The sequence below is a fragment of the Camelus bactrianus genome, chromosome 24 (assembly GCF_048773025.1).
Source record: "Camelus bactrianus isolate YW-2024 breed Bactrian camel chromosome 24, ASM4877302v1, whole genome shotgun sequence".
Taxonomy (NCBI): Eukaryota; Metazoa; Chordata; class Mammalia; order Artiodactyla; family Camelidae; genus Camelus; species Camelus bactrianus.
The window spans coordinates 7134559-7159339 of record NC_133562.1 but is presented as its reverse complement, the minus strand read 5'-3'; the positions used below and the strand labels follow the sequence as shown (position 1 = coordinate 7159339).

At 38.1% G+C, this 24781-nt stretch overlaps 1 protein-coding gene and 1 non-coding gene across 4 annotated transcripts in view; one reads left to right on the top strand and one right to left on the bottom strand.

The window, feature by feature from the left end:
* Nucleotides 1-14438, bottom strand: part of YES1 (YES proto-oncogene 1, Src family tyrosine kinase) — a 56196-nt gene extending 41758 nt beyond the window's left edge. Inside the window, exon 1 of one of the 3 annotated variants that reach the window (XM_074352530.1) lies at nt 13944-14438. The gene's annotated coding sequence lies outside the window, so the exon portion shown is untranslated. Of the gene's footprint in view, nt 1-13216; nt 13392-13638; nt 13850-13943 lie in introns of those variants that run through there. The other 2 variants (XM_074352529.1, XM_010958071.3) reach the window with 2 other exon arrangements.
* An 8360-nt stretch (nt 14439-22798) lies between these two features.
* Nucleotides 22799-22902, top strand: LOC123617771 (U6 spliceosomal RNA). The gene has a single exon (XR_006726016.1). It is a non-coding gene; the product is annotated as a U6 spliceosomal RNA (small nuclear RNA).
* The last annotated feature ends 1879 nt before the right edge of the window (nt 22903-24781 follow it).

Sequence of the window (24781 nt, the reverse complement as noted above, 5' to 3'; positions counted from 1 at the left end):
GATGGTTTATACTAGGAAGGACACAAAACCTTTGATGTAGTATTCCTGCCCTCATTCATAATCTGAATCTAATCATGAGAAGCACAGACAAACCCTCAGTGAGGTGCACTGTATGAAACAAGTGTTCTGACTTTTCAAAAATATCAACATCATGAAAGATAAAGGCTAAAGAACTATTCAGATAAAACGAGACTAAAGAGACATATATGCAGTGGACTGGATTCTGGATTTTTGCTACGAAGAACATTATTAGGACAATTAGAAAATTTTTGATTATGGACTGCTGTATTAGTTTCTAGCACTACTGTGTAAAAAATGGAGTGGGGTGGGTAAAACAACAGAAATGTATTCTCTCACAGTTGCAGAGGCTAGATGTCCAGAACCACGGTGACAGCAGGGAACTCTGAAACTGCAAAGAATCTTTCTTGCCCCTTGCTAACTTCCGATTGTGGCTGGCAATCCCTGGGGCTCCCTGGCTTGCAGCTACATCACTCAGTCTCTGCCTCTGCTGTCACATGGCATTTCCTCTTCTTATCAGGACACCAGTCATCCAGGATTAGGGCCCACCCTAATTCAGTATGACTTCATCTTAACTTGATTACAACTGCAAAGACCCTATTTCCAAATTAGGTCACATTCATAGGTACTGGGGGTTAGGACTTAAAATCTTTGGGGGAAGCACAACTCAACCTACAACAACTATTAGATAACTGTACTACAATGATGTTAAAATTCTTGAGTTCGATTGATTATACTGTGGTTGTATATGATGTCCCTGCTTTTAGGAAATACACTCTGGAAGTCCTTCAGGGTAATGAGATGTTTGTAACTAACTTGCAAGGTGTGGGTGGCGGGGAGGATACCCACACACATATATACAAGGTGGGAATGACAAAATCAAATGTGGCAAAATGTTAGCAACTGGTAAAACTGGGTGAGGAAGATCTAGCAATTCTCCGTACTATTTTTGCAACTCTTCTGTAACTTTGAAATTACTTCCAAATAACAAGATTTTCTAAAATCACACATAATACTTATGAATAAGCTTAACAAAATAATGTTCAGAGTTTGTATTAAAAAAAATAAAACTCTGGGGGATATAAAGAACCTTAATGGAAACATAGCACTTATCTTTAGATAGTAAGATCCATTATTATAAAGATGTCCATTCTTCCCCAAATAAATCTAAATAGCATTATCTAAATCAAAATCACAACAAAGTTTATAGAAAAGTAAATGCATAAGGATAGCTAAGAAATTTTTGAAAAAATAAAAATGAGGAGATTGGTCCCACTAGTAATCACAACCTCACGTTAAGTGTAGGCCCTGGAGTCAGAGTTGGTTACAGTCCTAGCTTGGAACTCGAATAAATGTAACTTCCTGAAGCCTGTTCCCTCATCTGTAAAAATAAAGACATTGAAGATACCTAACTCAGCTGCCTGCTTTGGCAGCACATACACCAAAACTTAAAGGATACAGATATTAGCATGGTCCCTTTGCAAGAAGACACACATCTGCGAAGTGCTCCATATTAAAAGAAAAAAACAAAATCTTTTCATTAAACAAAATGGCTCCATGTCAGAACATTTAAGCCAGATTTTCAAAAGAAAAAAGAATACCTAACTCAGGGTTTTGTGAGAATTGAATTAGTTAAAACATGTTAAAGTATTTGCCGAGACGAGCAGCAGACAGGTAATACTCATTCCGTATCAGCCCGTTAGCCGCTGCTCTTGCTGCTGTTACCAGGGACACGATCACCCTCATTGACAAGCTCTGTGGTTCTGGCACAGAAATAAGCAAGTAAATACCTGGACGAGAAAAAGTGCCCTTAAACAAGCCTGAGAGTGAAAAGAATTTGTAAATGCTAAAGGTAGCATTTTGAATCAGCGGAAAAAGGAGAGATTTAATAAACAGCACTGGTGAGCTCTACCATCCGATGGAAGAAAAAAAAAATTGGAATTTATATATGTTGTGAGATAAGAATCCAAAGTAAATAGCTAAATTATTTGCAATATAAAATAAAATAAAAACCTATAAACAGAATTTTTTAAATGATCATCAGTTGTGGGATGTACTCTTAGAACACCAAATTCAGAAGTCACAAAAGCAAAATTATTTTTAATACTTTAAGATAGAAGGAAAATATTAGACAAAATAAACACAAGCAGAGATATAAAGAAAGTGTCTGCAACATAAAGGATTAATAGCCATAGTATATGAAGAACCCCTAAAAATCTGTAAGAAAAAGACAACTCAAGAGCAAAATTGGCAAAGGTTATGAGCAAGCAGTTTACCACATGGGAAAACACACAACAGCCTTCAACTGAAAAAGCAAGTAAAAATAACTGAGGGATCTCTCTTCTCATATATAACTAAAAAAAAACAAACAAACAAAACAATGTTCACGGATACCATGGGATAAACAAGCATGCATATATACTCCAGTTTAACTTGGCTTTAAAGAAAAAAATATGGAAATACATAAAAAGAGTGTTAAACCTGTTACTATCCCTGACTCTGAACATCATCAAAAAAAGACAAAGCAAAGTCTATAGTGCCATTAGAAGACTTCATTACAGAAAGGGGAAAATAAAACAGACCAAAAAAAAAATGTGGAAAAGGAATCACTGACCCTTGCTGTTAAAAGGAAACTAAGCTTATCAGGTCCGACCACTCACCAACACAGGAAAGAACCACTGACAGATGATCTAGATCCAGCATTTACTCAAACTCCACAGAGGTGGTTCAAGGATTCCATAAAGCAGTGCTGGACAACTAACTTAGCAATTACTTCTTTATAACTTTCCAATTGTTTATAAATGGTAACTGTTTAGTAAACTGTTACAGAATTCTGTCAAGATTCAAAGGCACTTTCAGTGCATGCGTTTATTAAAATTTACCTTTTAAGGCATCATTTAATCATTTTCTTTTTTTTTTTTTTTTTTTTTTTTGAGAAATCTACCTGTCTCCATGATTTCCTTCTTTGCTGGTGGGGCCCTGGGAATATCAGAAATGTCTTTCAGAACCTTCAGATGGAATTCCTCTGGACCTAGAAGCTTCGAATCAGTTAAAGCTAGATGCCCTACTTTCTTAATCCTTTTTCCTAGCTTTTCTACTAAAGAGCACTCTTGTCACAGAAGTTAGGAGACTAAAAAGAAGACATGCTAGGTGTTTCTCGTTATCTATTATTTCAACTTTCCGAAGTTGTGGATCTGTGGCTTCCTTCTTCTGGCTGTGAATTTATCCCTGAGTTGTCTATGTTGTCATTAGTTTTTCCTTCTAAGCATCAATCATTCTAAAAATGCTATTCATCCTCTGACAATAACCTAAGAGGTTCTCAACCCTCTCTTCTACTTGACCTTTATTAGAAGTTCCTCCAGACTTAAATTCTATTCATTTAAAAAAAAAATTCAAAAACTGAGTCCCAGTAGGAGTGGCTTAAGGAGATGGGGGGAGGGGAGGTGTGCGGTGAGATAGGGGAAAGAGGGTTTAGCTCCATCATAATCCCCACCTGCCACTATCCCCACCAAATTTTTTGATTCACATAATTACTGTCTTTCCTCAATCACTGAAAATACTACATAAATGCAGATAAAAGCTCCATTCTACTCTGACCCTCTCTCCTACCAGAGTGCTTCCCAAATTTTTCATATAAAAAAGTCTGGGGCATTTTTAGACTTTCCATTCCTTTAGGTGGTATATCTCTCATTAGAATCTTAAACCATCATTATTAGTTTGCTTCTGTACTAATATTGTTGTCGAATTAAGATGATACCATATATGCCCACACGTTTCCAATAAATATTTTAACTATGCTTGTAAAACCAAACAGTGAATTTCCATATGTCTAACTCATTCAACTACTAGGTTACTTCCTGTCCCCTTCTGTGGCAGAGACAGCTACTTTTCTCCCCAAATTCATTCTCCCCTTCTACGGTGTGAAGTTGCCACTGGAAGGTAGCTGCCCTGCCAAGGACTATTTTTCCCAGCTCTACTTATAACCAGATATATGCATATGACTCAATCAATGTTACAGGAACTTGATGTGTGCCAGAGTTTTTAAGAAGCATGGCTGCTGGAGATACATTTAAGACATAATGAAAAGAAACTCATTCATTCTAAGTACTTTACTTCTCTTTAACATTTACAAGTCACTGCTAAATCAGACCTCGGTTTCTCCATCAGACTCAAGTAGGGTGTTTATGTGAATTCATCCTGCACATTATTAAGGCCATCGTTATCACTGGGCCTGCCACTCCAAGGAGTCTTGAGTGAAAAACACCTGTGGTTACTGCATGAGTTTTCAGAGGAGCTGGCTACTTGCTGACACTCCTTTCTCCTATGCCCATGGTAGGAAAATGTTGCCAGTGGACTGTTGTATTTTCCCACATTTAAAAAATACTAAATATGTGTCTACTATGTGCTATTTTTCTAGATGCCTGAGTAAACAAAACAAAGATCCCTACCCTCACTGAGCTTACATTCCAGCGGCAGCCATTCCAATCATTTAGAATTGGCACAACAGTTTAAAACCTATCTGCCAGCCCTCAGTGTAGACTTAATAAACACAGGCAATGATGGAACTGTTGGGAGTGACGTGTGAAGGAGTTGTACTGTAGACAGTCTATGTGGGATAATAACGCTACAAATCAAGCTGTATTCCCACTAGAAAACAATGCTCCAGCTTATTAGAAAGGACAAAGGGTACATTCTTAGATACAATGAAAGAAATAAAAGGAAGCCAAAGAAGAAAGGGCTTCTAAGGTAGTGAAGGAAATCATTGTCAATGGAACTTGACACAGTGGCAAAAGAGTGGCCGACAAAACTTCCATTTAGAGCTTTAGATGGGACTCTTCATCCAGAGAGTGAGGAATTCATGGAACAACAAGATTTAAAGGAACAAGCCAGTGTGGAAGAATCCTACTGAATTTCCTCTAGAAGGAAGTGCAGCTTTGAATGTTGGTGAGTCTGTACCAAGGTGTGGGAAATCGCCACCCTACTGACAAGGCAAATTAGAAAGTGTTTTCTCTTTCTGTAGCATGTGCCTGAAATGTGATGGAGGACAATTTAGATAATGCAGACCTTCTACCTATTTCTGCTAATTTATCTGGGAATAAATCATATACTTACTGGGAAAAAAAAAGCAATATTGTACAGCGGAAGTTTGATCCAGCTTTTGAGTCAAAAAACTGATTTGAGCACAAATCAGGGAGAGAAAGCCAAGGGATGGGGAGGAAAAAGAGAGAGGCTGACTACACATATACAGACTATACATACACTTTACAAACCCAAACTTACAGAAGAACAGCATTTGCTACAGTTTAATGTAATAACCCATTTTATGCATGCTTCTTTGATTTTTGATGAATTAACTTTAGATAGAAAAAGAAACTTGACTGGAAAAACATGTGAACACTGACTCTTTGCACATCTCATTTATAAAAAGATAAAGAATGCTTTAGAATTAGTATATTAACTTTGCGTTTTAAATCCAGACCTACAAAAGGAAAGCATTTGCTACAGTTTAGTGTAATAACCCACCTTTATCAGCACATATAATAGCTGACCTTGATACCTATTATGAAATATGTAACACAAAGCTATTTCCATTTAAAAGAAAAGTGTAAGTGTTGAAAATTCTCAGCCCCAATACAAACGTACAGTTTAAGGAAGAAGGAAAAAGATAAGAAATCCATCTTTGCTACTTACCCCTAAAGAAGTTCTTACAGGAAACAGTCTTGCTGTCAGTTACTCCATTCCACTCCATCAACTAATAATGTGACCTTAGCAAATAATATATACTGCCTGACTCTCACTTTCTTTGTGTGTAATAAAAACTTTTCTTATGTATGATTTTTCTGTATACTTTGTAAAGGCATTGCAAAAATTTAAGTTAAACGTGTAATAAAGCATCTGTCATAAGAAAAACAGGCTTTCTTCTTTCCTTATTCAATGCCCAACAGGAATGAACGGTGGGAAACAGAAAAAAGGACACAAAGAATATTATAAACTCTGTATTATGTCCACTCCTCAGCTTCCCTCTTGTTTTCCTCATTTTTGCTTCTCATTCCCAATCTTTTGAAGTGTTTCCATTTCTCACACTGTCCTACAGGGACAGAGTAGGGAAGCAAGTTTCACAGTGCCTAGCAAGCAGGTCAAGACACCAGGGAAGCTTCTGTCCTTAAATTAAGCTTAAGAGCAAGGGAGAGTCCTAGCATCCTAGCACAGAACTCGTAACAGTGAGTTTCACATAGTGAGGAGCTAGGAAGGTAGGGCAGGAGGGTGACTGCCAAGATTCTAGGTTCATCCACTGTATAATTAGAGCATTCAGTAGGCCAAGTATTTCATTTCATTTGTTCAAAGAGCTCAGCCGATTAAAAAAAAAAAACAAACTGAAATCAATTAGAACATATTTACCACTGAAACACTGCTATATGTTTGTTAGGTTTTTACAGGTAAACTCCTAGAAATCTGCCCAGAAAAACTCCTAGAAAAACTGCCTAGAAATCTAACAAAAAGGCTAACTTTACAGAAAAGAACTTTTTCTGGGAAGAAGATTTTGATATTCAACCAAGCAATTTTAGTTTCTCTCTTTTCTTTTCCTTCATCCTTTCTTTGTTCTTTCTCTCTCTACAAAATCTGTCTTGTAAATCTTAAACTGACCACTTTCAAATGCCCATGCTTATTTTGTTCCAAATATTAACTACATGTATTAAAGAAAAACATTCAAAACAATCAGTCTGCGATTTTGTTAACTAAAAAAGTAAATGTTTCAATATTAGTGGCTATTTTCCTGATACAATGTGGCAAAGCTGTCATCCAGTCACGATCACCTGTTAACTGACATCTCAACTATGTGCTTCACTAAATAAAGTCCTTCTCTAATTTCGTGACAAAATAAATCTGAAATTTTTTTTTTAAAGCTTTGTTTTCAAATGTGTTTTCTCATAGTAAAACTTCCACAGAGGTGTTGTGGAGCCTGCCTATGGGTCACAAATACCTGCAATGAACTAACATTCAGGAAAACATCGACTCAAATCATCCTGCCTAGAGAATTGGATCTGTTTACTTGCGGCTAAATCGATTTCGTGCAAAGGGGTTTATCAACGTTTCAGATGTATCACACACTAATGCCATCAAAAACCAGACAAGTGTTCTAATGGATCATCACACTAAAAAGACCTATCAATTTGAAAAAGGTATAGCAGCCTCATAATTACAGACTGTTCCACCCAACTGTGAATTCCTAGAAGGCAGGAGTCATGCTGCAATCATTTTTATAACATCAAAACTGGCATAGTATTTGTCGCACCACAGGTTTAATAAATGTCCACCTAATGAATGGAATGACACTGCGCTTGCTTGAGAAAGTCCAGTGTCAAGTCTATGGCTAAGTTTTTTACTCTTTTACTTACCTGAGATCTCATTTTATTTCAAATGCTAGACTCTAAAACATTTCCTTAAACTTGTATCAATATGAAAACGTCAACTGTAGTAGACCCACACATTTATATAAGGCTGAAAACATCTGGCCCAACTATCTACTGTTTCAAATGGTGAGACTGAGGCCTACAGAATTCTGTGAATTGACCAAGGCCACACAGCTCTTCACTGTCAGAAGTGGAATTAAATTCCAGATGATCTTCTTCTACCTTTTAGTCTGTCCTTATGACAGCATGTTACCTCCTCTGCTGCATTTCAAATGCCTAACTGCTATTATTTTACAACTATCCTTAATGTGGAAAATAGTAATTGCATCAGAACAAACATAAGAAATCAATAAACTTGCCATGGTACAAGTTCTAAGTATTAACTTACGCAGCAAAAGCCACCAATTTTCTCCAACCCACCCCAATTTCTACTTAATGCTAAGAAACTAAAAGTTATATTAAAAAATTAGGGAAGTGACTAACTTCTGTAATCAGTATAAGAAAACCTAAGGTCTACACATTGCTGGGAACACTGGCTGAAACCAGACAATCTTTAAGTTTCAGTGGTCAGTCCTTTCCTCTCAGCACTTCCTGTCTCCACCTCCACCGCCGTAATTCAGCAGACATACCCTATGAACTATGCATTCTTTCTTTCACACATTACATCAAGAAAATCAAGACTTCTTTTTCAAAAAAAAATAAGAAAAAAAGAAAACAAAAGAAAAAAGAAATTGGAAGAAAATGGAAAACACAAATAAAAGAATTCATAGAAATGACCCCAAAAAATGATTAAATTGAGTAATATCAGATTTCCAAAAAGTTAAATGTAACAAACATTTCGACCTTTAAATTCTAAAACTGTAGTTCTCAACTCATTTCACCATTATAGATTCCTTTGTACATTCAATGAATGAAAAGGACTATAAAAAATAAACATGGGCATATACCAAAAAAGACTTCTTTTTCCTTTTGTCCTTGGAATATATAAATATTAAGTCATAATTATTATACTGACTGTCACTGATAACATGATAGGATACCAAATGTGTTTTTAAAAGCTCTAGGATCTTGGAATTTCTATATTCACCAAAATAGTAAAAAAAAAAAAAAAAAAAATCTTTAAAATAAACCTTATGAGAGGCTAGTGTAACTTAAACTACAAAGAGTTTCCAGTTTATGTTAGAAATAAAGTTCACATTTGAAGTTTAAACTGTTCGAACTGTTTTATAAAATCATTTTCCATAACAAAACTTTGAGGGTTAAAAATCTAAAGAATTTGTTTTAACATTAGCTTCTGAAAAACCACTAGGCTAGTTCTGCAAAATTTTAGTACAGGTATACCTTCAAAACATGTGTGTGAAGAAAGCCTGTATACATAAAATCATAAATATACACAGAATCGCATCCCTATACACAATTCAAAATTTACTAAGGATTTATTCTACTAGTGACTTCTCAAAGATTCATAAGAACAGTTGCTTGCCACAGTAAGCACTAGGTCAAGCACACCACAGTCATGGAAAGACAGAATCAGAATGCAAGGAGAGATATGCTTTGATACTGGGGTTTTGTGGGAGCACAAAGAAGGGGATCAACAGTATGTTCGAGGATGGCAATATATGCTTGTTAATGTTCAAGTGTACAGTCTTCCACAGTTTGTCCTTCCTTCTGGTTATACAAGTTTAAGAGCTATGTCTCCCCAAAACTCTATGCCCTAAACCAAATTAGCCAAATCCTGAACCACTAAATTCCAAAGCCAAAATCAGCAAGAGGAATAGTCTAGATTTTCCAACGGTAGTGGTAAAAGAGAGGACTGATGCTGCTGCTCTTTGCTCAGTATGGTTATAAACTAAGCTACATTTCAGAAGCAGCAAAATTTGCCTACGGCATCTTCCAGTCTAGGGCTTGCCATACACTGTCGAAGCTGTATCTGTGTTTGTTGATGTCCATCTAATCACACCACAGGAATAAAGAACAACAGGAAAAATAATCGAGGGTTCCTACTTGCAAAATTCAAGCAGTCACAGGGCACATGCCATGTACAGCTAGTTCTAGAAATAATCCCTCTTGAAGGTCTTCCACTTCCTGGAAGAAAAGTAGGGAGTCCAAAGAACCTGCATATCAGCTCTGCCACCCCTCAAACAACAGTAACAGCAGCAGCACTTCAAAGAGACACAGTTTAAAGCGCCACAGAGAATATGGTACATACTTCAGAGAACCTGAAATCACATATATACTCAAACAAGGGAAACTGAAGGGCACTGCTATCCCAGCTTGGGGATGGGGGGAAGCGGGGAGTTGAGGCACAGCTCAGTCCACCAGTAACCTCATGGTACATTATCCTGTACTCTGAAATTACAGGATTCGCTCTCCTCCCTGGATTGAGCATCAAGATCTTAAAAGAATAACACCAGGTAAACCCAATCCAGACCAGAATGTGTTGCTATCAAGTCTGCTAGTTCCAAGACAACAGTAGTGCTGCTGCAGCCAATGATTCCTTGGCACATAGACACGTTAAAATGATACTGGCAGCAGTACCAGCTCTTCTCTTTCACCCTCTGCTGTTACTATAGCTCCTTTTGCTAAATCTGCCTCTGAGTTTAGACAGGAGCTGGATGGTTCATAATCACCCAGCAGCTGCAGCTGAGCAATAGTCAGCCTAATTGTGGCGCTGGAGCAGCTGAAAGGAAGAAAAGAGCTAATACAAACCCCACCACGGTCACACAAACCGCCACACACACCACCAATGAGATACCAAGATACTTTAATAGGAACAGATGATTTCCTTTAAAGAAAAGCAGCAATACCTCGCTACAGGAACTTGTATGTGTATTACAGACCTGTTTAAATGTGAACTGAAGGTGACCTAAGCCATGTAGGGTTCTGAACAATGGAAGATCTTAACTAAAACTTCCTGTAAATATTCACATAACAAAGACAGCGCCACAAACATCAACCTTTATAAAATGACTGAAAGTTCCTGTGATATAAGAATTTGGCACAGACATGATCTCTTCTTCAACTCTACAACAATGTAAAGCAACAACATCAACAACTAAAACAGCAAGCCATTACATAAAGCGAAGCAGCATATGGCAACAACCCACAGCACGCTGGGAACTTCAACACCATACTGTCATTTGAAACAAAACATACTATTCCATTGGGTGCTATACTACACATCTTCATAAAGTGAGGAAACAAAAACTTATTTTAGGCAGACAATTTTAAGATAAACTTAAGACTATTAAAACACCAGCTGAAATTACTGATCTAAAGAACTACTGTTCCAGAAAACTCAAAATAGATGAAAGACTTTCTACCTTGATGCCATAGTAAATTTTGAGTTTTAACTGTCATGTTATCATAATTTTCTGAAAAATAGGGTATATTTTATACTTGATGACAGAAGAGTGTCCACTAGCTTAATAAACATACTTTGATTACCTTCTATTTGTCACTTACAATATACAAAAGCTGAAGAGGATTTAAAGTTAGTAAAACCTGGTGTCTTCCCTCAAAATACTAACATAATTAAAATGCTATTTACACGTGAAAGTAGATACATACACCTGTTGGCATATGCCAGTTATGATTTAGTAGGTGTAATCCTATTTGCAAATGGCAGCCCAGGCAGGCAGCGTTCTAAAATCAGTCGCCAAATACTAAATATTTATCTAGGCACCTTATAAAGTACATTACCCACAGCCTTCTTTAAAAAGGAAAAAAAAAGTTTCACACAAACCAAAACACAGACAGAAAAGCACATCGAACAAATGTTAAGACTTAATGAACTCTAAAGCCAACACCCTTGCAACCATCACCAGATGAAAGAACTTTGCACCACTTCAGCAGCCAGGTCCCAGTCAACTTCCTCTCTCCTCTCTTAACTTTTACAAAAATTACTTACTTGCAGGTTGTTTTTCTTTTTTAATTTTGCTTGTTTTTTTAAATGGAGGTACTGGGAATTTAACCCAGGACCTCAAGCATGGTAAGCATGAATTCTACCACTGAGTTATACCCACCCCCTACTTCCTGCAGGTTTTTAAAAAATAAATTTTATCACCCAAGTTTGCATTCCTAGACACCAGACCTTAGTACTGCTCTTTAAAATTTTTTGATATTAGGCTTTTTTTTAAATATAATGCTAATAGGAACTAATACATGATGTCTACACTAAACGGACTCACTAGATTAAAAGCTAAATAAATTTATAGAGAAAAATTACTCACATTAATAAATTGTTTACTGCCTAAAAAGCTGCAAATCTGAACTTTGCATAAACAAGTCTTATACCGTGTGTTGTTAATATTTCATTGACACTACGTCATTGCTATTCTTTCAGAATATTTTTTCTTTTAACATTACATACCATGATGGAGATTTATTTACATAGACACTGATTTCTCAGCTTGAGAATTTACTGATTTAAAAAAAAAAGTAAACCATATATTAATACTATACTTCAGCCATAAGACAAATTCCACCTATCCCAGAAGAGAAGTCAAAGCTGTAATTTCACTTTCGGTTGAACAGAAAGGAGTCAATTTTGTGGTTTATGAAGTCAGCAAAAACATACTGCAAAATTAAAGCTATTATAACATTATGGTGGTTACAGCAGAGTGCATATTTTAAGAGCCCTTTTACATTTTATCCTGGAAACCTGGATATGAACTGTCCTGTACTTAGATTCAGACCAGAGTTATGTTTTTTTTTCAAATTTAGGACCCAATGAATTATCAACTAGCATTCAAAATTTCCACTAAGGTTTAGCTATATCCAAAAATTAAAACACAATAAAACTTCCTTTTTTTTAAAGGGTCAGCTATGGCAGGAATCTCATATATCTTAGTAAAACAAAACAAAACATATATATGGCTTACTGAAATACAACTTTCTTACAGAACAATGTATAAAAATCATATATGATGTATACAAGATCCTTGGCTTCTAATACAAGACATTCCTTCATTACCCATCCATTCAAAATGTTTCATGTCCACTGTGTGCCAAGCATTGTGGTAGTTAGCACGTTAGAGTTCTCACATATTTCGTTTGCTTTAAATGCATAGTCATATGTACATATTTAGTAATATTTTCCTTAGAGTGTAAGTTTACTTTAGAAATTTAACAGGATGGTTTAAACACACTTAGAATTATCAAGATAACTTTGGCACTGCAATCCTGCGGTTGCAATGCACGAATATACTCCAATCATATGCACGTATATGAGAAATCATCCATGTGAACACACATACCAGCCGGAACATATATTCATAATAAATGGCATGAACAAAAAGTTTGATTTCAGTGAAGACTCAATCTGTCATTTCTTTAATAACTTATAAATTGTTAGACCATGTGGTATTCCGGGTCTGTCTCAATTAAATTAAGCAGAAAATAATTCAACCAGATACGAACTACGTTGGGTCTCACCCATTACAAAACAAAAATTAAAGCAGTCCCTCCATCGGACTTGATTTTCCAAGAGCTTCTTAAAACAACACGGCTCCCATGCCCAATAAAGCAAAAGCTGGAAGCAATTATCAAGAAGAAAAACATACATTAAAACAAAATTTTCTGAAACACATGTGGACAGAGAATCGAACCAAATGGGAGGCGGAACTGCATAACACCATAAAAGTGCACGCTGAACGGCATATTTCCCAACCCCCAACCCAAAACAAAGGAAAACTTTAACATGTTGCGGTTTTCAATCAAACCAAGTGTAGCGAGAGGCTCACCCACTCGCCCTCCCCCCAGGCCCTCGCCCGCTCGCCCCGCACCGTGGAACCGACGTCCGCGGACACACCGACCCCCGACCTCCCGGACGGAGAGGGGCCGCTGCCCCCGCTCCTTGCTTCGGCCCAAGTGAACCTCGCCGCCCCCTCGCCGGGTGGTCCGCACAACCTTAAAGACGCGGACGGGGGTGTCCCAGAGCTCTGAGGACCTTAGGTCGGACTTGGGCGGGACCAGGAAGGACTGGACGGGGCGGAGACCGACGCAGGGGGCCAGCAGGTAGCGCCGGGGAGGAGACACGCCCGCCGGGCGAGCCGGGCCGGGGGAGGGGAGAAGTTTCTCCCCAACTTCCCGACTCCGAGCCGGCGGGGGCGGGGAGCAGCGGTGCGTCCGGGCGCCGGGGCCTAGCGCTGCGGGGCCGGGGCCGGGGTCGGCCGCCTCCGCCCGCGGGGCCCCGAAGGGTCCTTACCTGAGCTCCAGCCGCGCTCGCAGGAGTCGCCGCAGCAACGGCTCAGGGTGGCGGGGAGGGGACGGCGGGCGGAGGCGAGGCCCGCGGGCCCTCTCCCTCCTCCACCTCCTTGCCCCGGGCGCCCGGCCGCAGCGACGACGGCACAGCCGGCCGCGGACTAGCTACTTCAGGAGGAGGGAATTCCCGGGCTCCCCACCCCTCAGCTTCACGCTCCACCTTCTCCCCGCGCGGGGCCCGCCCTCACTCCGGGCTCCGCCCCTCGCGCGGGGGCGGGGGCTACCTGCGCGCGCGCCCCGCCCGCTCACCGGAACTCGCGCGGCGCCCGGCCGGGCTGCAGCGATCCCGCCTTCCGGCGGCGGCGCGCGCCCCCCGGGGCTGCGGACAGTCCTGCCGAGGTGGCCGTCGGCGGCGAGGCCGAGTCACTTCTGCCGACCCAACATGGCGGCGGGGTCCAGGGCGGATTCCCGAGGCGGCGCAGGCTGAGGGGGCGTGAGGAGGAGGCGCTTCCCCACGCCGAGAGCAGCCCCACAGCGCCCCCTCCCCACCCGCGACCCTGAGGCCGCCCGCTAGCCTGCCGCCGGAGATGCGGTGGGGACGCCGCTTCCTCCCCTTCGGCCTTTCTCCTTTCCCTTCGGCGCGCTCTCTGTGGTGCCGGGGGCTTTGTGAGGGACAGCAGGGGCTCTGGGGGCTGGCTGTTTGTTCCTCAGTACCACGCTTCCGCACCCTTTGTCGCTGCGAGTGAAATCTCAGCCCAGCTGCGGGAGCCAGTGGGGCGTTACTAACATCCTCATCACCCTCCTGATCGCCGTCCAAAAACGCTCGCGTCTGGCCTCCTTCCGATCCAGGGATCCTGTCCCAGCCCCAGGAGCTTCCTGTTGACTGTAGGTCAAACCAGCCTTGCCGGGAGAGAGAACTCAGGCTGAGTTCTGTTGGCGACTCTCCCAGTAATGGTGGCTTTGGCTTATCTCGGGACAGTGTATTCTTAAGCGATCCTGGCAGCTTCCCAGCCAAGGAACTGGGACAGGTATTACTGTCCTGTTTGACAGCAGTGGACACTGAGGCTGCCACCCTGAATGAACGTGGAGCAGCCACAACTAGAATCCTGCTCTTCTGAATCCAAGCACCTTTCCTGCTGGCCTTGTAGCCAGTTGCTGAAGAGAAGGGAGAGGGTCCAGAAGGAACTGAGATAAAAATGTGGGTCAGTCAGTGTCAGGGCTGAATATTGAGTTTCTCCTGCTGAAATCACTTCTGCCCTTTCAGAGTCTTAGATTAACTTCCTCTTCACATTTCCTCTTTGGTGGGGTTATCAGAACTGTTAATGTTGGGACTGTTGATTTCCTTTGTGGTTTTTAGCGAAATTCAGAATCATCTTCGACAAATACGAAATAGAACAATCAAATGTGTCAGTATTCTTGTATTCTAGGAACTCAGGAAATGCATATAAGGGCTTGAAAAAAATTTTTCTTCAGCTCACTAAATGAACCAAAGACAGGCATAGGCATTTACATCAACAGAAAGATATACATAACACGGTGTTTATTTAACTACTAAGACTTCAGATGCCCACTGTCTTGAGCATTAAAATTTTCATGTAAATTTATATTCAACTTTTTTAACTAGAAAATAAAACTCCCTGAGCTGTTGATTTTCTAAACTTCTGTATAAAAAGGAAATAATATTTTTGTTGTCCTAAACTCTCAGCCTCAAAAAGTCAACTCTGAAATCCCAGTTTAAGGGGTGAAGTGGCTTTGAAGATGTTCTGTGTGGAGTTTTAAAGGTGGGAGAGGAGTGTAGTCCTTTGATCTGGGTATCACTACTCTCAGGCTCCGGCTTGGAAATTTGAATTTTGAGGGAGTGACAAGAAGGCTGCTGCTCAAAGGTTATTCATGGTGGGTGGTGTGGTGGAGTTGAGAGTTCAGGGGCAGAAGGTGAGTGTCCAGGGATAGGGGAAGCAGTAGGCAGCAAGTGTCCAGTGCTGATGGTGTGCCTGCAACCTGAGCGGACCATCCCTATGGTGGTGCCTGGACTCTGCCCCAGGTTCCTAAGTTCCTGCCTAAGCCTCCACCAGTCCTCCTGTCCATTCTCTGGACTTCCAAAGTTAAATTCTCTCTCTGCTTGAATTAAGCAGAGACCTCTGTTCTTTGCAAATAAGAACCACTAGTTAGTTTCTTCTACTTACTTGTTCTACTGACAGAAAACTCAAGTTCTGTGCAGCCAGCACCTCCTGCCTCCTGCACATAGTGGGAGTGTGCAAAGGGTGCAGGGTTTGTTTTCAGAAAGAGGATGGAGCAAATGCACAGTGAGAATCCAGAATAAGAGACAGGAGGACCCCAAGGCTAACTCTAGTTGCCTTGAGCCACATGTAAGACCCCAAAAGTAGAACAGAGCTGGCAGTCAGTCCCTCCTCCTCCTGCCTGCCTGCCCAGGGCAGTCTGTGGTTTTATTTTTTTCAGTTTATTCCCTTAACGGAGGCATTGGGGATTGAACCCAGGACCTCATGCACACCAAGCACGCAAGTACTCTCCCGAGCTATACCCCCACCCCTTGTCATTGCTTTTCAGTATTACAGCATAGCACACACCCTTTCTCCCAGAGCCCTAACTCCATCCTCAAAATCCTTCTCAACACGATGCAGGCAGCAAACACCTGAAACTGATGTTAGATGTTGAAACCCATTTGATATCTCTGACCTATAGGCTTGTAATTTCCTCCCAAGATCTATACTTGCAATTCCTGTAGCCATTACCAAGTGTTTGGCCTGGTACATTAAGCTGATGTGTGGTCATAATAAGTCAGAGTCTCTGACATTGAGTTTAAACACAACTAAAATTGCTACCAGATTGCTACTTCCTGGAAATCTTTATAAATGGGTTATAAAAAGTAGAACATAACTTTGCTTGAAGGCAATAAGTTAAAGTTTAGAATGTTTACCTACATCAAAGGTTTAGAAAAGAAACTATAAATCAGTCACGCTCTTATCTCTTAACTGACATCTGATCATGAAACGTAAAGGATTGGAATCGGAACTTTTTATTAGGTATTTCGCAAGCTAACATTGTGGTTGCGGTTTAAAAATACATTTAGAATAAATCTGTGTTTTTGAAAACCTGTTTTAATGTTTTCTAAGCTTGGCCTTTTTGCATTTTCAGTAGTATAGATCATCATTTTTTGCATTTGTGTCTGAGCAATTAAAATCTGACAAGATCTTATTATGTGATGTAAACCATGATACATTTAATCCTTTGCAAAGTGTATTTATGGTTCTTTTACTCCTTTATAAAGAGGGCTTTTGAGTACTTGAAATAGCTACTTAATTGCTCTTCTTTCCAAGGGAATAACATACACAACAAATATCTAACATAAGATCTATGCTTTGATGAAATGTCTTAGGTCATGTGAATGAATTAATGTGATTGGCAATACAGAAACCAGGACCGCTAACAACAGCAGCTCTCTCTTGTTGAGCCTGCTCACCATATGCCAGGTGCTTCACCTGCACCATTCACTGAATCCCCGTAATTGCCCTGGAGGCTGCTAATATTATTCCCATTTACAGATTGGATTCCTCCAGCTTTGAGAGGTTAAGCACCACACAGCTAATAAGAGGAAATGCTTCAAAACCTGTTCTCCTGAAAGTCATTGTGATTGCAGAAAATAAATTATTTTTTAAATGTCATTTCAATGACCATGTAAAACAGCATTTATTTCTGCAAATTCTAAAATAATTAAAATTGGTAAACTGCCTTTATAATTTAGAAATATAAGTAAGAAATGTTGAATTCTGCAGATTCATAGGAAATTCTTTACTGTATAATCTTGTATCCCTAAGAGTTGGGGGCAAACTTAAAAAAGATGTATGAAAGTAGCCTAAAAACAATGAATTCAATTCAGGAAAAAACATAAATTAAGTATTACTTTCTAGAGATTAGTATTTGGCATCTATCAAGTCAGTCTTCCCATGACACCTCCCCCAAACCATAGTCTTCAGACTAAGAACCAAATATCTGAAAATGACTAGATGTACAGCTCATATAATTACCTTGCCAAATACAAAGTGAGTAAGTTAAATCAATGTTAAGGTTTACATTTTTATCTGCCAAGAGTAGGTAATTAATTGTAGTTAAGCCTTCCGTGGTAATGTAACTCAGTGATTAGAGTCAGTAAGCAGCTAATAACCCAAGACTTGATAAAGTTGCTTAATATTTAAAAAACTAGCTAATTAATTCATTCATAAAACATTCATAGGCTATCTCCTGACAAATTCTTTTATATTTTAGTTTATGCTGTATTAAAAGAGATTTTATGACTTTATTAAGAATTGGAAAATTAATGGCAGGAAACTTTCTTTGCATTGAAATTCAATGAATGTAAATATTAATAGATTTTCAAAGATTTTATGTGGATTTTTTTTTTTCAGAGAAAAAGGAATTAATATCCTACCAAACTGAATGTTAAAATATATCATTTCCTTTTGGACATTTTCATTAGTCTAATAAAGTCAGTTTTTACTGCTGATAACTAATTTGATTTTTTTTTTTTTAATTTTTGTTTTGCTTAAAAGAGCCAGCCACTATTTTTTAAAATTATCTTTTAGTTTTATTGTCACTATCATCATTTTCATTGCTTTATAGTGGATTAATCTACAACCATTTCAAATTTTTGAGCCCTGAGTTCTGATCATTAATTTCTGTGGGCCTATGTCCTTTTGAATACTTGAAACCATGTTTACTGAAGACTCAAACAACCATGCTGTGAAGAATCAGAGTACACATGACTCACACTTAAGAGGGTGCTATTTAAATAATCCAAATGTGACTAACTTCAGAGATTTTTTTTTTTTTTCGGACACCTGGTAATTTTGGCATTAAATAGAAAATTGACACCCATGCTTATCTTATGTAAAATTAATTCCAACAAGTTAAAGTAGATGCAGATCTGGAGACCAAGGATGGATGTTTTGAAAACCAGACTAGAATTTTTGGTTTATATTATGATGAGGCTCTCTTAAAATTTATTTGAACTTCTGTTCAGGAAAATATTTAGATTCTCCTTAGACCTCTTAAAGACCCATTGTCTAGTTATGGATTTTATTTGAAAAACTTGAAGTAGAAAAAAAAAATTCCTCCTTTTGTAAAAGTCTCCAAGGCTCACATATTCTCTTTAAAAATCACCAGTCTCATTTCCCTTGCGATGGTGATTTATACGTTCAAAGAACAAGGCATTTCCTGAGTCTGTTTAGAGTACATAGGATTAGTGTCTAAGTTTTTGCCATGTACCCTCAGGAATCTGGTAGATATTAAAAAGCAAAATAAAATAAAAGCAAAGAATACAGAAATTTGTATAAAATCTTGAGATGGTTAACAGCACAGAATTATGCAAAGTCCTAGCAAGTATTTGATAAATTTAGTCAATTAGACATGTAAATACTTATTAAACTTTACTTACCAGATCATCAGTTTGAAAATCTATATAAAGCTATGACAGTAGAAAGATGTTTGGACTGGGAGTAAATAATAATTCTGGCTCAACTGCTAGTGGGTATGAGGTTTCTTTAAAGGTGATAAAAATATTCTGAAATTGGATAGTGGTAAAGGTTGCCGTCTTTGTAAATATACTAAAAATAAGTGAATTAACTGTACACTTTAAAGGGTGAATTCTATGGTATGTAAATTATATCTTGATTCAGAAGAAAATTCTGGTCCCAGAATTCTATAACTATAATCTTTTTTTCTCCAGATTTATTGAGGTATACTTGACACATAATATTGTGTAAATTTAAGGTGTACAATGTGATGATTCGATACACCTACATATTGTGAAATGATTACCACTATAAGGTTAGTTAGCACATTCAACACCATTTATGTTACACAGAATAGGTCAAAGGAATAAATACAAAGTAAATAAATACAAGAAAATAAACACTTTTATGTAATTTCCAATGGGAAGAGTAGGATACTGGGACAACTATCCATTTGGAGAAAGAAAAATTTCTCTTGAAGAGTTTGTGCAAATTTATTGGCCGTTCATATTTCTATTTTTGTGAATTGTCCTTTACCAACTTCGCATTTAGGTGTGATTGTCTTTTCTTTATAAATTTGTAAGCATTCTTTCTATTTTAAAATTTTGAATTCTTTACTTTTCATAACTAATGGCATTTCCCCCAAGTTTTCATGTGCCATTCAATGGCAAAATCAATTTAGTGGATGGCAACTGGCATCTTAAAAAAATAAAATGAAGCAAATATCTGAGTGTACTATATACAAAAAGTATTATTTTGCAAAATTCTTATTTATATGTTTTGCAAAACTCTTGTTTATATGTGTATATACTAAATCATGATGTAAATTTTTTTCACTGTGGATTACAATAAAAAGGTTAGCTGATTTGTAATGCCCCTCCTTCTATAAAGTTCCGTCAATTTACACATTACAATTTGGTCGCAGCAAAATCTCTATTTGATCTTGTAATGCTTGTAGGTAACATTCTTTGAACACTTACTGTGTCTCAGCAGCTCTTCTGAACTCTTTATATATTAACTCAATCCTCACTGTAAACCATGAAGCAGTATAATCACTATAATCCTTCTCATTTTATAAGCAAAGAGAATGAGGGAAAGAAAAGTTAATAACTAAGGCAAAAACACATAGCTAGAAGTGGTAACTGAGCACAAGCAGCTTAATTTTAGAGCCACGATATCATTCTATCTAGAATCCCGGTAATAAATTTTTAAAAGTTTAAAACTGACCTACAATCCTGTAGCCCTTCTCTACTTGGTATTACAAAATTATGTACTTTTGGTAGTGAATATTGGTAAAAAGAAATGATAGGAGTTTCTTTGATATTTAGTAAACCTCATTTGAGAAATCACTAAAAAGGGTGGGGGAGGAATACCAACACATCAGTTCAGACCATCAGCTCTCTCCTCCGGAGGTTTTGGCTGAGTAGCAGAAACTTTTCACTTAAAAACGAACAAACAAACAAAGATCTTTCTACAATAAATAATCTTCCCTTAAGAAAAGATAAAACTCCTATAGTTCCTTTGTTTCATTCTATTAATATGAAGATTTCTTCAACTTTAGTTCAGTTGAATTTGGCCCCAAAAATGTCTAGTGGTTTTCCTCAGGTCAGAATTGTTCTAATTAGCTTCCAGGGAAGGCAAACAATAACAAGCCTGAGAAATAAGAAGCAGAATTTAGACAAAGCACTGAAGTCGATGCAATTAAAACAACAGCAATAAAGGCCAAATTCTGTCTTCCTCGCTTTTTCCTTTCTGATGTTAGCTGTGCTCTGTGACGCACACACATACTCTCTATTCTACTAAGTCAACAAACACAGAATTATTTTGACATAGTCCTTGCTTCTCAAGGAGATTCCAGTCTCTTGGTAATAAAAACTGGAATCTATCATTTGGTTGAGGGTTCATTCTTTCCTAAGCACTTGCCCTGATCTCTATGCTAAACTCACTTAAATTGTCTTCACAATCTGTGAGATTACTCCCCTTTTAAAAAACTGAAACTCAGTAAAATAACTTGGTATTAAATGATTCAGTTTGAGTTAAACCCCAGATTCTCTGAGCCAACCCCTGTAGTTTTTCTCACATCAGGCTCTGAAGTGTTGCCCCTCCCCCAATGCACCTCCGTACACAGTATAGATGTAGTGTTTTCTGTTGTTGTGATTATTTGTAATAAATGTAATATATCAACCCAGACATTTCCATTTTTTAGCTTCCATCTGCTACAGGATCTATGTTTTACTAATATAGAATGTTTAGAAGATTTAGTTTAAACACAGGGACTTTTATTCTTTTACCTTTGGTTCAGCTCAAATCTTGAATATTTCCTTTTTATCTGCAGTCACACACACATTTTTCACATTTCCTTTTTAATACTTCACTATGAAATGGTAAATTTAAATTCACAGCTAATGCCTCCTGGGACAAGAACAATGTAGCTATTTAGATAGAATTTTGCAAATTCATCGTGGAACTTAAAGAGGAATGGAGACCCCAGATTGAGTTTAAAACAACAACAACAAAAAAAAACGAACAACTATAATCCTATTCTTGGAGGAATGCTTGAGATAATGATCCCACAAAGAAGGTAAGTGATGTAAAGAAAAAGCATTTGTATAAAGCATAAAATGAGACGTGAACTTCACAGTTATAAAACCTATTTTGGAAAAATCAGATTATAAGCTTCAAGGCATAGGAAGAACAGATTTAACAGAGATTTTAGCTACGTTGGAATAATGTAGAACCGTTATGAAGAACACAGTGTGTCTAGCCACATATGAACTTTTTCGCCACTTATTTTTGAAAGCAGGCACCATTTATTTCACAATTATGAAGTGCCAGGCAAACGTCTGGTACTTTACATCAACATGACTTACTTAATCCCTCACAATAATCCTATAAATTGAGGTATTAATGAAGTTAAAATCCCCAGAGAGTCAGAAATATTCTTTTCTGATGACTATCTTTTTCCATTTATAACAAATAAAAAGTTAGAGAATAAAATTCTAACTATTGAATTCTCAAGATGAGGAAACTAAGATTTAGCAAGGCTAATGTGTCCACATTTGTGCAGTTATAACAAGTGGCATCACTATTTTAATTTGAGTCTGATTCATAGTCGCTTTTCTCCCCTGCCTCCACAAATTAAAAAGGTGCTCTTTACCCTGCCCTTTTCCTTAGAGAGCTCAGTTCCTTAACCACATATTGATAACTTTCAACTGCAAATTGCATATGGCTTAGACATTTTTCAAAAGTTAGAATTTGATTATTGATTATAGATTAGGATCCTTACATAAGGGACTACTTTTGGATATTTGTCATGAACAGAAGATATTTAATCTCAGTGACATATGCTGATTAATTTCCTTATTACCATAATGACATAAGCAAGTGATTATGTTTGTAATTTATTTGGTCTTTTTTCCCCCTACTTGGAAACCAATAATATTGAATGTAAAATTTCCATGATCAAGTGTTTTCTTTCATCATGTAGCTTATGAAAAATCAGGGCATTGAAATGATTTCCCAGTTTCTCTTATTGAATCAACAATAGAAAATCATTATTGCTACTCAAGAAATGCTTACTGTGCTGAATGAAACAAAGAAATATACAATTATATTCTGCTTTTAGAAGCTTAACAACTAGTGCTCACTTCGGCAGCACATATACTAAAGCTGGAAAAATGCAGAGATTACCATGGCCCCTGCGCAAGGAGGACATGCAAATTGGTGAAGTCTCTTGTAATAACCTATAATGAAAAAGAATATGAAGTGTACACGTTGAAGATGATTCTAGGTAACAATAAAAAAAAAAAAGAAAAAACACACACAAAGAATATGGGAAAAATATGTATATATATGTATAACTGAGTCCCGATGCTGTACACCAGAACCTAACACGATATTGTAAATCAACCATACTTCAACTGAAAAAAAAAGAAGCTTAACAATTAGAGTATTCTATACAAAGATGAATAATATCTCATATTTGATACATGCTCATGAAAAGCATAGAAAAGAAAGTCTTTGGGAATATGGAGGAAGAGGAAGATGTAAGTAGGGAAGGCAGTTAAAAAGATCTTTGAAAAGGTAGTGGGGCATACTCGGGAAAGACAATTCCATAAAGGCATTCCTCAAAGGGATGATGAGGGCTTAGGCAGAGTTTCAGAGCCCAAAATGTGTGTTAGACACATTAGTTAAGATGCTACCAGTGCCTAAAGTAGAGGGTTTGTGCAAATAGCACAGGAGATAAAGGTGCCTCATGCTCCAACATTTACAACTGTTCACTTTAAACACGAATTTTCCCATCAAATGTTCTCATTTGTTAAGGGTGGGGCGTTTATCTTATCCACCCTGTTATTTCCAGGGCTAACACAGTACTTTCCATGCCTGGCTCAGAAAAGGCTTTCTGCAAGAATTTGTTGAATGGATAAATGAGTGAATGAATGAGTCTCAGATAGACTAAGAGAATTTCTCAAGGTCACACCACTAGACAGTGTGTTGTGGCTAGCACAAACCATTTGTGTTTACTCTATTCCAACATGAACTATAAAATGTTACAGAATCGTTGTTTTTCCTTTCTCCTTGTCTTTTTTTGCATATTTTCTTGAGCAGACCTTAAGAAGCTTGTATTAGTCAAGGTTCTCCAGAGAAACAGAACCAATAGGATATGTGTGTGTGTCTGTGTGGATTGTCGGAGAGAGAGACCAATTATAAGGGATTGGCTCATGCAGTTCCAGAGGCTGACAAGTCCCAAGACCTGCAGTGAGTCAGCAAGCTGGAGACCCACTGGTGTGCTTCCAACCCCAGTCTGAAGGCCTGAGAACAGGAAGAGCAGATTTTTCAGTTCTAGTTTGAAGACAGGAAAAAGCCAGTGTCCCAGTTTGAAGTTAGCTGGGCAGGAGGACTTCTCCCTTACTTGAGGAAGGGTCAGCCTTTTTGTTCTATGCGGACCTTCAACTGATTGGACGAGGCCCACCCAAACTAGGGAGGGTGATTTATTTAATGTTAAATCTCATCCAGAAATACCCTCACAGATAAGGCCCAGAATCATGTTTGACCAAATATCTTGGCACCACATGGCCCAGGCAAGCTGACACATAAAGTTAACCATCACAGAGCTTTATCACCCACAAGTAATGTGGTCGGTTGAATATCTCAAGTCTATTCCACTAAAACATCATGGTCTACATATTTAGTTCTAAACACGTATTTAGACAAGTTCCTTTTGTTGAGGTAGTATCTTTATCCATTCATTGGGAATACTAATTGTTCCTCCATCATAGAGTTGTTGTCATGAGAATTAAATAAAATAAGAGCATGAAACACTGAGTACAGTGCATGGCTCACAGTAGGTACTCAACAAGTGACAGCTACTGTTTAATAAGAAATATTAATAGAAATTGAATGAATGTGACATACCACTACCACTTCTTTGATTCTATCACATCAATATTCTTTTAAAATGCCAAGTTACGTTTTTAATTTTAAACACTCAAGTGAAATGATTCTTTTCCATGGTAGGTACCATTCATTTATATTTCTATCTTTAATTCCTTGTATAATCCCTGATACATAGTAAGCATATGATAAAAATTTTAAGAATACTTAACATTGTTGTGTTAGAAA